The sequence below is a fragment of the Sus scrofa genome, chromosome 9 (genome assembly GCF_054392235.1).
Source record: "Sus scrofa isolate SSC_HxYL_T2T_F1_AM1 chromosome 9, Sscrofa_HxYL_maternal_Yorkshire_Landrace_v2.0, whole genome shotgun sequence".
In the NCBI taxonomy this organism is placed as follows: domain Eukaryota; kingdom Metazoa; phylum Chordata; class Mammalia; order Artiodactyla; family Suidae; genus Sus; species Sus scrofa.
In genome coordinates this window covers 108,238,837-108,253,737 of record NC_139391.1, presented here as the reverse complement: position 1 = coordinate 108,253,737, position 14,901 = coordinate 108,238,837, and the positions used below count along the sequence as shown (strand labels likewise).

The 14,901-nt window shown below is 40.4% G+C and overlaps 1 protein-coding gene across 15 annotated transcripts in view; it reads left to right on the top strand.

Annotated features, from left to right (window-relative positions):
* SLC26A5 (solute carrier family 26 member 5) overlaps window positions 1-14,901 on the top strand; it is a 77,552-nt gene that overhangs the window by 12,989 nt on the left and 49,662 nt on the right. Inside the window, exon 1 of one of the 15 annotated variants that reach the window (XM_084974080.1) lies at window positions 8,153-8,272. The exons of the other annotated variants lie outside the window; for them this stretch is intronic. The gene's annotated coding sequence lies outside the window, so the exon portion shown is untranslated. Of the gene's footprint in view, window positions 1-8,152; window positions 8,273-14,901 lie in introns of those variants that run through there. 15 annotated transcript variants of the gene reach the window in all.

Here is a 14,901-nt window from a genome sequence, read left to right as displayed (position 1 = left end):
CCCAGAAACGCACGAACCCAAACATCAACACCAAGATAAATAGTTAGGAACGTCCGGGGATCATTTTAAATAGCTTTAGAAAAAAATCTGATTGCCCTCAGACTTATTAAAAATATATTGTTTCCATACAACAAAAACCAAATTCTGTAAAGAAGAAGTGATGATCAGAAAACAGACAAAAAGGATCTGAAATGCTTTAAGTAATTAACAAAATTAAAATAACTTATTAGAAGGGGTTTAAAAGGTAAAGTTGAAGTCTAGAATGCACGGGCAGATGTCAAAGAGATAGAGAATGTATATGCTAGAAAAGGTAAGAAATGTAGTGAAACAGTCCATTTAGTCCAATGCCAGTCTATTGAATCTCTAGGAAAAGAAAACAAAGAAAATGGAGAGGAAGAAATCGACAAAGAAATAGTATTAAAAAAATATCCTGTAGTTGAGGAAAAGTGTGAAATTAATAAATGGAAACAACATTTGTATAGGGATATAATCTTTGTAAAATTTCAGAGTTAAGGTTACAGAAAGGCTCCTAAAATTTTCTGAAAACGAAAAAGTCCCTTAAGACTGATGTAAAGCTTCTCATCAGTGATCTGGTAGTGAATCAGTGCTTTCAAAGTTATGAGGGGAAATGATTTTGAACTTAAAATTCTACTGCCAGTAAAATTACTAAGTATGAGAGTAAAATGAAGACATTTTCAAATAGTCAAAGACGCAGGCCTTTTACTTCCAGATAGCCTTTCTGAAACAATGACCTAAGGATGTGTGCTTCAGCAAATTCAAAGTAAAAAGTGAGAAGAAGATGTGAAATGAGAGTGTTATTCTCCAAGTGCAGTTAAAACAGGTCCTGGAGTTTCTGTCATGGCTCAGTGGTTAACAAATCCAACTAGGAACCATGAGGTTGCGGGTTCGATCCCTGGCCTCGCTCATTGGGTTAAAGATCCAGCGTTGCCATGAGCTGTGGTGTGGGTCTCAGATGCAGCTCAGATCTGGCATTGCTGTGGCTGTTGGGTGGCTGTGGTCTACAGATCCGATTAGACCCCTAGCCTGGGAACCTCCATATGCCTCCAGTGTGGCCCTGAAAAGACAAAAAAAAAAAAAAAAAACCCAAAACAGGTCCTCAACTGACAGATTTGTATCACACTTAGAGACTGATACAAATTGAAACAACTAGTCAGTAAGCTCCAAGAAGAAAGAAGTTATTTCTGTTCAATAAATAGAACCAGTAATGAAATATATTCACATCGTTATGATGATGGGACGTCAAACAACCTGGAAGGCTAAGCTGACTCACACAGACTTCCCTTCAGTACAGACACACAAAAATAAAGGATAAGACGCAATTAAATGTTTAAATTTTAACTTTAAAATAAAGACTACCAGAAGAACACAGAGAAATGCTTTAAAAGAGCACTAAATGCAAGCTCATACTCACCACAACCGTAGGAGTGTCTCTGTGAGAATCAGATCCTCAGGTGTGCAGATGGGATTGTGCTGTTTAAACCTGGGAGGAAGATGTGACCTCACTTCCTCCTCCATCTAATGTGAGCTCACAATTTTCAAAACCTATAAACCACCATAAGGGAATTTCAGCAAACAAAAAACAAAATAGAAAAATCAGATCCCAAAGAATTTTTTAAAATAGAAATATATGAATAAAATACTGAGTGTACTAAAAATTATTAAAATGATAAAATAGAAAACAAAAGGAAAAATAGTGCACTATGGAAAAAGAATAAAAAGCATATATCTAAAAAAATGAAAAAGACATTTTTTTTTTCCTTTTTTCCTTTTTTTTTTTTTTTAGAGCTGCACCTGCAGCATATGAAGTTCCTAGGCTAGGGGTCAAATAGGAGCTACAGCTGCCAGCCTACACCACAGCCACAGCAACATGGGATCCAAGCCATGTCTTTGACCGACACATACAGCTCATGGCAATGCCGGATCCCCGACCCACTGAGTGAGGCTGGGAATCGAACCCACATCCTCATGGATTCTAGTTGGATTTGTTTCCGCTGTGCCACAGTGGGAACTCCTGATTTTTTTTTAAATTAATGTACCAACTAAACAGCATATTAAAGAGATTAGTGAGCTGGAAGCCAAATCTGAGAAGATTATCTGAAATCAGCCTATTGAGAAGAAGTGATGGAACAGGTCAGAGGTTAAAAGACACAACGGTGGAGTTTCTCTTGTGACTAAGGGGTGACAAACCTGACTAATATCCATGAGGACTCAGGTTCAATCCTTGGCCTCGCTCAGTGGGTTAAGGATCCAGCATTGCTGTGAAGTGTGGTGTAGGTCGCAGACGTGGCTCAGACCTGGCCTTGCTGTGGCTGTGCTGTAAGCCGGCAGCTCCAGCTCCAATTCGACCCCTAGCCTGGGAACTTACATATGCTGCAGGTACAGCCCTAAAAAGAAGAAGAAGAAAAAAAGAGGCACAATGGTATAATGAGAAGCTCTAATAAATGTCTAAGAGAAATTCCAGAAGGAGAGAATACAGAACTGACTTAACTTATATTGGTTATATAGGTAAACCAATTAAAATGTAATAAAATCTAGCAAAAATGGTAGGGAGTAAGGAGACTTAAATATTCATTTTCATTGTAAGCCTTCATAGGTAACGTCTAAATTCAATAAATCAAAAGAGGAGTTCCTGTTGTGGCTCAGTGGTTAACAAATCTGACTAGGAACCATGAGGTCGTGGGTTCGATCCCTGGCCTTACTCAGTGGGTTAAGGATCTGGCATTGCCATGAGCTGTGGTGTAGGTCGCAGACGCGGCTCAGATCCCATGTTGCTGTGGCTCTGGTGTAGGCCCGCGGCTGCAGTTCTGATTGGACCCCTAGCCTGCAAACCTCCATATGCCACGGGTACAGCCCTAGAAAAGGCCAAAAAAGATCAAAAATATCTATTTTTTTTTAAATCAAAAGATAGCCATATCATTATATCAGTAGTTCTCATTCCTAGAGGAGATTTGGGGTGTATCATAGTGGCTACTAGCATGTAGTGTTGGGGACAAAGATAATGCACAGGAGAGTTCCACACAAGTCCCACTCAAAATACTAATAGAATACTTTTTGAGAAATGCTGATTTAGAGTAAAAAATAAGCCCACCAGAAGAACTAAAAACAAAAGTGATTTTGGTGGAACAGGACAGAAAGCCCAGAATTAAACCCACGCACCTACAGTCAACTACTCTATGACACAGGAGGCAAGAATATACAATGGAGAAAAGACAGCCCCTTCAATAAGTGGTGCTGGGAAAACCAGACAGCTACATATAAAAGAATGAAATTAGAACGCTTTCTAACACCATACACAAAAATAAAATCAAAATGGATTAAAGACTTAAATATAAGACCAGATACTATAAAATTCTTAGAGGAAAACATAGGCCAAACACTCTCTGACGTAAACCACTGAAACATCTCAGATCTGCCTCCTAGAGTAATGACGATAAAAACAAAAATAGACAAATGGGACTTAATTAAACCTAAAAGTTTCTGCACAGCAAAGAAAACCCTAAACAAAACAAAAAGACAACCCACAGAATGGGAGAGAATATTTGCAAATGGAGCGACTGACAAGGGATTAATCTCCAAAATTTATAAGCACGTTCTGCAGCTCAATACCAAAAATACGAACAACCCCATCAAAAAATGGAGAGAAGATATAAACAGACAGTTCTCCAAAAACGACATATAGATGGCCAAAAAACACATGAAAAGATGTTCAACATCACTCATTATTAGAAAAACGCAGATCAAAAACCACTATGAGGTACCACCTTACACCAGCCAGAATGGCCATCATCAAACAATAAGTGCTGGAGAGGGTGTGGAGAAAGGGAACCCAATTACACTGTTGGTGGGAATGTAAATTGGTGCAACCACTGTGGAAGGCAGTATGGAGATTCTTCAGAAAGCTAAAAATAGAACTACCATTTGATTGATTATTCCCACTCCTGGGCATCTACCTGGAGAAAATCATGACTTGAAAAGATACATGTACTCCAATGTTCATTGCAGCACTATTTGCAATAGCTAAGACATGGAAACAACCTAAATATCTATCGACAGAGGAGTGGATAAAGAAGAGGTGGTACATATACATGGTGGAATATTACTCAGCCATTAAAAGGAAAGAAATAAGGGCACTTTTAGCAACATGGATGGACCTAGAAATTATGCTAAGTGAAGTCAGTCAGACACCAACATCAAATGCAATCACCTACATATGGAATCTAAAAAAAAGGACACAATGAACTTCTTTGCAGAACAGATACTGACTCACAGACTTTGAAAAACTTAACAGTTTCCAAATGAGACAGGTTGGGAGGTGGGAGGACGCACTGAAGGTTTGGGATGGAAATGCTATAAGCTTTGGTTGTGATGATTGTTGTACAACTATAAATACAATAAAATTAATTGAAAAATAAAATCCCATTTGAGAAACCCATCCCTCCCCCCAAAAAAAACTGATTTTTAAGAAAATGGTTGCCTCAGGAAATGAGCTGGGGTTGAGAAGTGTAGAAAACCACTTATTTTTGCAACTAGCCCTTCCATAATGTGTGCATTTTTATTGTGTCTGTATTATTTTCACTAAAGTTACTATTTTAGAAAAGGAAATGACTGATAAACTAGTAGATTCTTCTTCCATTTTCAGTTAAAGCAGAGAACTTTTTCTTATTAAAATACTTGTCATTCAAACCTTAAGCACCAGTATGAATCACTGAGCTTTTTATCCCAAAGAAGATTCTGGAGGCAAATCTTATAAGTATTAAGGAACTTGCATGTGTTCCTAGTTGGAAAATAAATCTTGCAACCTATCAACTTAAAGAGTTACAGAAAATTGGTGCTGGAAGGGATTCAGCACTTTTGTGGAACTGAATAATTTTTCTCTGGTATGGTGGTTTTGATCAGTAGTTCTGTATAGGGCAAAGGAAGACGGTATATAGTCAAATAACTGGAGCAGATGACTTCAGATTCGAACTGTAGCCTGCATTTTATGGTCCCGTGAGACCTCATCCTATTCTACCTGTCCAGTTTCCATTCCTGAAACCACCCAAAACAGTTTCTACCAGTGCTTTTAGTATGCTTTGAACATGTCCTATTAATTTTCATCTTTCACTTCTCTGTGCAGAATCACATGCCCTCACTTTTTACCTTCTACTCATCAATCAAGAGCTACTTCCAATCCAGTACCCTCTCTGAAGCCTTTCTTGATCTCTAGTCTTGCTTCTAACTTGGTTGTGACCACCATGCTGCATAAGTAACAAATCACGAGTGGGAAAATATGCCTACAATTAATACAACTGAGGCACAGTTAGATAAACATTTTCGGTTATTAATCTCATTCACAGTTGGTGAGGCAGCATGGTTTCTGCAGCAGGTAGACCTAAATTCCAGTCCTGGCTGGTATTACGTCATCAGAACCTCAGATACTCTAGCTGGCTAATTCCTACCTTACATGGATGTGATTCTTCAATTGCATCTCAATAAATGTTATCTATGATAATTACGTTTAACTATTATTTTGTATAGATAAGAAGGTCACACAAATATCTATCATTCATAATATTTTAAGTGTATTTGTAGTTGTTATGTACTCACGTTGTAAGTTACCTAGTGCTTAAAATGAGCATTAGCGATGTTTAAATGTGAATTGTATTTTATTACCATTACACAAATTGACACAGACCAGAAAAAAATCTCATTCGTGATTAAAGCAGAAAATTAGAAATAGCCAAAGTGTCTAATAATAAGGAAGGTGGTTAACTAAATCTTGGTATGTATATATTACTAAATATTATGCAATGGTTAAACAGTACTTTCTGAAGTTATTGATGTAGCAAAATGTTTATGATGTAATGTTAAAATTTTAATGCAACACTATTAAGACAGTATCTCAGAGAGTTCCTGCTGTGGCGCAGTGGAAAGGAATCCATCTAGAATCCATGAGGATGTGGATTCGATCCCTGGCCTTGCTCAGTGGGTTAAGGATACAGCGTTGTCGTGAGCTGTGATGTTGGTCGCAGATGTGACTTGGATCTTGCATTGCTGTGACTGTGGTGTAGCTGTAGCTCTGATAAGACCTCTCGCCTGGGAACTTCCGTACTGCAGGTGTGGCCCTAAAAAGCATTAAAAAAAAAAAAAAAGGCAGTATCTCAGCCATGAAAATATTATTACATATATCTACAAATATGTGCATCTGTAATATACATTTAATATGTTTTTATGCATGAGAAAAATGGAACATTTGCAAATTTCCACAGTGCTCATATATCTTACAACAAAAAGGGGAAAATAACATGATTCTGTATCAAAGGCCCTTGGTCTCATTTCCTAAATGTATTTCCTCACCAACAATCTCTTGCTCCCATCCCCAAAACTTCCTATGTTTCCCTACATGCTTCATTTTTTTTCATATACCCCTACCCATCTGTAAGAAATCCTTAAAAGGGTATAAGTTGGTACAAAGATATTACTTGACAAGTTTTCTGAGGGCATGTACCATAGTTTATTAATCTCTGAGCAGAGCCAACTTGCATGTTTCAGCCAAGCCTGTAAGTAGGAACTAAGTAGATTATATTCAATGTGTTAATAAATGGAGATCCAAGGCCTGGAGAAATGGAGCAGGTGAAAAGAAAGAAGTGTGAAATTTAAAGGTAAAAGTAATTATAAATAATAAATATTGAGTGCCTTATTCTAAGTGTTCCATGAGTCCTACCTCAAACCTCACTGCAGTGCTACTAGGACTAGCCAAGCAAATTACAGAGCATCCATGTACCAGCACTCTGTGCAGCTATTTAAAAAAAAAGAATCAGTACCTTTTGCACTCATAATGGAAAGAGCACCAAAATACAATAATCACAGAGCTTATAATGTACATTCAGGGCCAGCTTGCATGGATGGAGGCACCTTTGGCTCTTTCTGCAGTGTGTAGAAACTTCAATGATTGTTAATAAGGAAAAGCAGAGAATTTATCTTGGTTCTGCTAAAAGTACCAAAAGTGTAGAAAAGAGGAAGCATCTTTTTCAAATTGCTTTCAAGAAAAGGCTGGTAATGTCATAAGTGGAAAACAAAAACAACAAAAACAAAAACAATTCTCTTAGGTATAATCTTTTTCTAAACTACAATCCATGAGATTTGAAAAAAATACAGATTCCAGAATTACTAAGTCAGAATCTCTAGAGGACTTGGAAATCTGTTTTTTAAGCTCTGCATATGATTCTGACATGCTTCGAAGTACAGGAACTCCTGGTCTTTTTGACCCCATCATAACTGTAAAGAACAGCTCAGATGCTTGACATGCAGAACTAGGGCCAGACCTTGACCCTGATCCCCAGTGTGGAGCATCTTCCACAAAACCATAGTTACTCTAAATTATTGGCAAGCAACTAATTCTTACTTTTATTGAAGTTTAAAATGTGGCTGCTGGAGTTCCCGTTGTGGCGCAGTGGTTAACGAATCCGACTAGGAACCATGAGGTTGCGGGTTCGGTCCCTGCCCTTGCTCAGTGGGTTAACAATCCGGCGTTGCCGTCAGCTGTGGTGTAGGTTGCAGACGCGGCTCGGATCCCGCGTTGCTGTGGCTCTGGCGTAGGCCGGTGGCTGCAGCTCCGATTCACCCCCTAGCCTGGGAACCTCCATATGCCGTGGGAGTGGCCCAAGAAATAGCAACAACAACAACAACAACAAAAAAAGACAAAAAAAAAAAAGTGGCTGCTGCTATAAGTTAAAATATAATTTTTATTTATAAATATCCATGCCTTTTAAATTTGATGACTACTTTGAATTGGAAACAAGGTTTGCATTTTGAGAATATTTTTGGCTAAATCAAGAGTGTAGATGAGTCCATTTTCTCATAAAGTGAGGGAGTTAAATTGGACGATTTCCAAGATTAACTTTCAGATCTAGCAATCTGTGGTGAAATGTATTCTGAACTTTTTTTTTTTCTTTCTTGGCTGCCCAAGGCTAGGGATCAGATCTGAGCCACAGTTGCAACCTACACCACAGCTGTGGCAATGCCAGATCCTTAATCCACTGTGCCAAGCCAGGGATTGAACCTGCATCCTGGCACTGCGGAGATGCCACCAATCCCGTTGCACCACAGAGGGGACACGTCCTAAACAATTTTTAAATCCCTTCTTTCATAGCTGTGGAAAACAGGGCTTGAACCCCCTAGATGGATTTGCTTTGCTGTCAGTAGTGTTTTTACTGGAGGATGTGCCAGAAGACTTGTCCCTTTGGGCCACGTGAGAAATGACTTTTCTCAGGTGAGAGTTTAGGTGGTTTTACTTCTTGATGACTTATAATTGCAGTCAGCACACTGGAAGCTCATTATCTGTCAGATAAGAGTCTGGTTATTTGATCTCCTGTGTTGGTCCCCTGGTAACTTGGTCTCTCTTCTTCTGATAAGGTGGTTATTGAGAGCCTTCAAGGTTTTAATTATTTAACCATTGTGATGAACATAAAAAGTTTTCCTAAAGGACAGCCTTTGGTTATAACATCCTCTTCTCCTTTACTCGTGCCAGCAGTCCTCTCTTTTCCCAGTTGAGAGCACTCTGAACTGCCAAACAGGTAGCTCAGTGAGGACATAGTCTGTAGCCAGCATCCCAAAACCTCAAATGTATTTGGGATTCTCCTTTTCTCTATCTCTTCCCGACATAGAGTTATGGTTGCCAGATTTAGTAAAGAAAAATATGATTCTCAGTTAAAGTGGGATAAAGAATAAAATTTTAACATAGCTGTGCCCCATGCAATATTTGAAACATACTTATATTAACCAACTATTTGTTCTGTGACCTACACCACAGCTCACAGCAATGCCAGATCCTTAACCCACTGAGCAAGGCTAGGGATCAAACCTGCAACCTCATGGTTCTTAGATTCGTTTCCACCACACCACAATGGGAACTCCATGACCCTTGTTTTATGGACAGTTCTTTTTTTTTTAGATTTTTTTTTAATTTATAATGATTTTTGTTTTTTCCATTATAGCTGATTTACAGTGTTCTGTCAATTTTCTACTGTACGGCAAGGTGACCCAATTACACATACATCCATACATTCTTTTTTCTCACATTATCATGCTCTGTCATAAGTGATGAGACATAGTTCCCAGTGCTACACAGCAGGATCTCATTGCTTCTCCATTCCAAAGGAAATAGTTGGCATCTATTAACCCCAGGCTCCCAATCCATCCCCCCCTCCCTTCCCCTCCCCCTTGTCAAACACAAGTCTGTTCTCCAAGTCCATGCATTTATTTTCTCACACAACTACCTTTTGTTGTGAGAATTTAAGAATGGAAACAAGAGTTTGCTGGAGAAACCTAAGCTAGATAATACTCTCTTCTGTAAGTTCTTATCAAATATTTCAAAGATACACATAATCAAAGACAGTAATTTAATGCATTCCACACTATTTACACCCTATTTCAGTTTTCTTCTTGTTGGTTGGTTGGTAAGTAGGTGTGGGTGTGTATGTTGCCATTCCCTAAGTCAGTGGTTTTGAACCTTGGCCATGCCTTAGAATCACCTGAAGAGCTTTTTAAACTTGATCCCTGCCTGCCTCCCAGACCAATTCAATCAGAATCCTTGGCAGTCGAGCCAGGTGATTCCAGGGTGCAGGCAGGGCTGAGAGCCAGTGCCCTGAATGAAAATGGCAAATGAAAGGAAAAATTTTTACTGCTCAATCATGTCCTTATATTTCACGTTCCTCTTCAAAACGTATTCATATATTTTTCAGTAAGCATATTGGATGTTTTATGTTATGTTGTATTATAGCATAACATGTTTTATATAGTTTACTTTAAAAAACTCATGACTTTAATCATGTCACTGATTGATTATTAATTTCCTAAAAGTCTCTATATAATTGGCTTTTGTTTTCAGATTTTCTTTGTAATTTTCCTATGTCTTTTTCACGTGGATTTCTCTGTCTCTCTTAGATTGTAAACCACTGGTTCTTAACTTTACTTGCTTATTAGGATCATCTTAAGATGCTCTTTGAAAAACGCCTGGGCCCCACATCCCATAGGCTCTGCTGGGAGGCTCTGCTCTAATTGGTCTGGTGTAGGAGTTCCCCTTGTGGCTCAGTGTGATAAGGGCCTGACGTTGTCTCCATGAGGATTCAGGTTTGATCCCTGGCCTCACCCAGTGGATTAAGGGTCTGGCATTGTTGTGGCTGTGGCATAGGCTGGCAGCTGCAGCTTCATATTTGACCCCTAGCCCAGGAACTTCTATATGCCCCACAACCTAAAAAGAAAAACATTAATAATAATAATGTCTGGTGTAGAACCCAGGTATTGCTATTTTTAAAAAGTACCTGAGGAGATTCCAGGTTCAGGCAGAGTTGAAAGCCAATATTTCTAAGTATGACAAATACCTACCTAGCTGATCATCTGACTCTTCCTGGGGAAATTTAAAACATACGTATAATCACCCTGCTTCAGGAGGTAGGAAGAATGTTGAGTTCTAGGAGGGGGAGAAATGAGAGGAAGATAAATAGCCTTCAGAGTCATTGGTGTAGATGAGGAATTCCCGTTGGGGGTAGCCCAAGGCCTTTGGAGACTGAAGATAAGGATGTCAAACATTTGAGAAATATTTTATTTCCTCTGCTGTCTTCACCCTTACTCATTGTGTCGCTCTGAAATTTTCATAGAAGTTCACCACCCTCGGGTACAGGGGTGCACGTCCACACCCACACAGAGTAAGTGTCCAGTGTCCGGGCCCCACCTGTGGGAACCCTGATTCAGGAGGTTCAGAGTGAGGCCAGACACCAGTCCTTTAAAAAACCTTGCCCAGATCATCGTGGTGAGAGGGCAGGCTTGGTCACTACGGCGTTGTATGAAACGCATTCCTAGACATGACCTCACCATTTGTCCCCTTGACCATGGGGCAGATTCATGGGGAGTAACAGTAAAATCAGTGGTTAACTTGTTCTTGCAACAGAGATTCTTTTTTTTTTTTTTTTTTTTTTTGTCTTTTTGCCATTTCTTGAGCCAAGCCACATCTGCAACCCACAGCACAGCTCATGGCAACGCCAGATCCTTAACTCACTGAACAAAGCCAGGGATCGAACCCACAACCTCACGGTTCCTAGTCGGTTTCGTTAGCCACTGAGCCACGACGGAAACTCTGCAACAGCAATTCTTATTAGAACTTCCTCCGTTCTACCTGGTCTCTTTTCTCTTGGCACAGCTGTGTAAAGGAAGAAGTTATTTTCTAAAATAGGACAGAAGATGACCAAGGAGGAGATGTCCAGAAAAGCAAACTAATAAATGAACATGTCAAAGCAGACTTACTGTTATGTAATATGAAGTGACAGGGAGGGAGCATGGCATACACTGTCACCAGTCATGACGCACCAGTCCAGAGATCGCGTGCATGTTCATCAGTGAGGCAAGGACTGAGCTGGATCCTGGAAATTCAGGGTGTGGTATTGCTTCGAGGAATTTAGTGTCAAAGATGAGACCAATAATTATATAGTGGGGGGAAAATAGAAGATTATATGATGCAGTGAGTATAGACCCACTTCATGGGAGATTGTAAGTGAAGAGGACTCAGAAAATCAAAAGACAAAACATGACTTTTGAAAGATGCAGTGGTTAGAGTGTGTGGAAAGAAATAGCCTTTCTTACCAGCAGAGTGAATGAAACTCTGGCCACAGGCACAGAGGCTGAAAGCAGCAAGGTAGTTTGCCTGAATTGCAGATGGTTCTCTGATGCTGTTGCATGATTGTTGGGGAGATGGCTCAGATCATCATTGTTGGAAAGTGAGATACATGAACACGGGGAGATCTCGACAGGCTCTTTACTTCTGCAGAAGGGCGCGGGTACTCAAAAAGCGTGTGCAAAGAAGCAAAGACCCTCCCTACTTATCCCTAACGCAGGTGATGGGCCTGTCCCCTTCCCATCGGTCAGGTCAGGGTGCACATTCTTCTCGGTTGGCTAATTTGAAACAAATTGTTACTAGGAGAAGAGGGAAAGGGGTGGGGGGGTGTCGCAGGAAGGCGTTTCAGCAGAAACCTGAACAAAATGGAGTAACCAAGAATTCCTTTGATAGAAAAGACATTATGTTACTTTCCACCATTCCCCCCTTTCATTTTTTTATCAAATGCTCTTTTCTTCAAACTCTTTGAGCATGGTTTGGCTCTCGTGTTCTATTGTGTCCATCAGGAGTATATTGGCTTGGTGGGGAGGGGGGTCCCAGTTGCTTCGTTAGGGCAGTTTCTTTTAATCTTTAAATGAGTCCCCTGGCACAAGGAATTATAACAGCATGCAACTAAGACACGGACACTAACGACAGCAGTTTGAGGGGTAAAGATTGAAGCTATTAGTCCCTTCCATTTTTTTTCAAACAAATTTTCTTTTTTTTTTTTTTTTTTTTTTTTTGCTATTTCTTGGGCCGCTCCGGCGGCATATGGAGGTTCCCAGGCTAGGGGTCGAATCGGAACTGTAGCCACTGGCCTACGCCAGAGCCACAGCAACGCTGGATCCAAGCCGTGTCTGCAGCCTACACCACAGCTCACGGCAACGCCGGATCATTAACCCACTGAGCAAGGCCAGGGACCGAACCCTCAACCTCATGGTTCCTAGTTGGATTCGTTAACCACTGAGCCACGACGGGAACTCCTAAACCAATTTTCTAAAAGTTCTGTGAAGGGGTCATTAATACCAGAATTCTCTGAAAGCTCATCTGCTAAGGTTGTTAATCCACCTAGGGCCTTGGTGATGGTGCCGTCTGGGGTGCTGTTGTTGGGAATGAATGTACAGCAGAGGATACCCATCACTACACAGACTCCACCCTTTTCTGCCAGCATCATGTCTAAAGCAAGTCTCTTTTCCCATGCCATTTGACTAGTTGGCCCTAGCTGTTCAGCTATTTCTTTAATGGCATCTCTAATGTAATTAATCAATCTTTGTTGATTGCAAAAGATACAGGTTATCCGATTAACATTTTTGTTTACGGTTGACCACCAAAAGGGAGCAGATTCAAACCTGACAGCTACATGATTTCTTGCCTTAAATTTGTTTGGAACACCTATTGAGTCAATACAGACCTGGGGGTCAAAGGGGGTGATGGGGGTGATGTCTCGTTTCCTCAGGATTTCCTCATTTGAGATTGGGGCCTAAATGCCAGGTCGAAAGGGATGGCCAATTGCACCAAAGTACAGGTGTCACTTTGATTTTCTGGATGGATGCCTATTAGTGGACTCCCACAAGACCACCAGACGTCTGCCTGGGGCACTTGGAACTGGGATTTATTGTGGGGGTGACGTAGGACCGGTTTTCACTGCACCTGGTCAGGTTGCCTAAGAAAGTCGCCTTTGCCTCTTGCCATTTTAGACATGAGGAGAAGTCGACATAGTCATTTGGCTGCTGAACAGTTTTTGGGGGCTGACCCACAGAACTTTTGACCTCAGAGAATAGCAGTGACAAAGTCTGACTGGACTCATTATTTTCAGCCATTTTGTCCTGGAAGAGGGTCATCGCACATTCAAGACCCTGTGGGTCTGATGGCCATCCCAGAGGAAAAGGAACCATTTGGGCCTCTGGTCTCCCTGTGGCACAAGCATAACAGCCGCCTTTGTGTAGTGTGTCCACAGAATATTCTATCCCTTTCAACCAGGCGTCTGTGTCCCATATCCTGTTTTTATACTCACAGTCAGCCTTCCTCCAAAGGTGAGTTTTCAGTTTCCTTCAATTAATAGGGCAGTGGCGGCTACCAATTGTATGTACTCAGCCATCCTCTGGCGACAGGGTCTAGGAGGCAGGAAAGGAAGGCCACCAGCTGGTGGTTTCCCCCATGTTTCTGTGTGAGGACCCCTAGAGTCGTTCTCTGGCCGATGCTTACAAATAAATGAAAAGGTTTTTCAAAAGGATGGTAGAGCCAGAAGACGGGTACCCATCAGTGCCTCTCTTAAATCCCTAAATTGTTGTACCTCCTCCTGGCTGCATAGTGAGGTACCAGGGTCTTCCTCTACAAGCTTGGAAATAGTCCTTTTATACTATGTCCTTTTTGGTATGCCTAGTCCCTTTGTTGCAGGTTTGGGGGCATCTGATTTTTATCTAAAAATAGATTGTTGTGATAAACTTGAGAAAAAAACTCAGAATGTTCTTTTAGAAGCTCAGTTAAACTTTGAAGCAGCATAATATAATAGCAAAAAACTATCTAGGAAGTAAGTCTTAGTGATATTGACCACAATTAGAAGAATGAGATTAACAGATTTAGCAAGTTTTCATTGAAACATCTCTTTCTCTCTAAAATTTCTCTCAATTTTATCAAATATTAGCCAAACCAAGACTAACTTATTTGCCAATTAAGTCTGGTGTCAACAACCTTGACCTGATGATTTATGTGAATAAAATTGATCATATAGATTTTTTTTTTAACTGGCTTTGTTAGAACTTTATGAGAAATCTTAGGCTAAGCTTTTAAAAGGCACCTCAGGGCTAGGAAAGTCATGCCAAGGGTTTGTCTTAAAGATTTTTATCTTAAAGATCTTGGTGAATTCCTCCCCTTTTAAAAACCCAGATACCTTGAGGTTTTTACAGGCTATATACAAAGTGGCCTTCCTAATTATCTGATAAAGCTTCTGAGAACCTGAGAGCTTCCATTCTCTGAAGAAATCAGCAAAGAGAGAAATGTTTCAGTTCTGCTCATAAATGTATAATTTACCAAATTGTTTGTTGGGGAGAATTTCTTTATACCTAGAAAACACAGATTAAAAGGCAGTATTATTATTATTATCATTATTATTTTTTGCCATTTCTTGGGCCTCTCCCGAGGCATATGGAGGTTCCCAGGCTAGGGGTCAAATCAGAGCTGTAGTTGCCGGCCTGCACCAGAGCCACAGCAACGCTGGATCTGAGCCGCGTCTGCGACCTACACCACAGCTCACG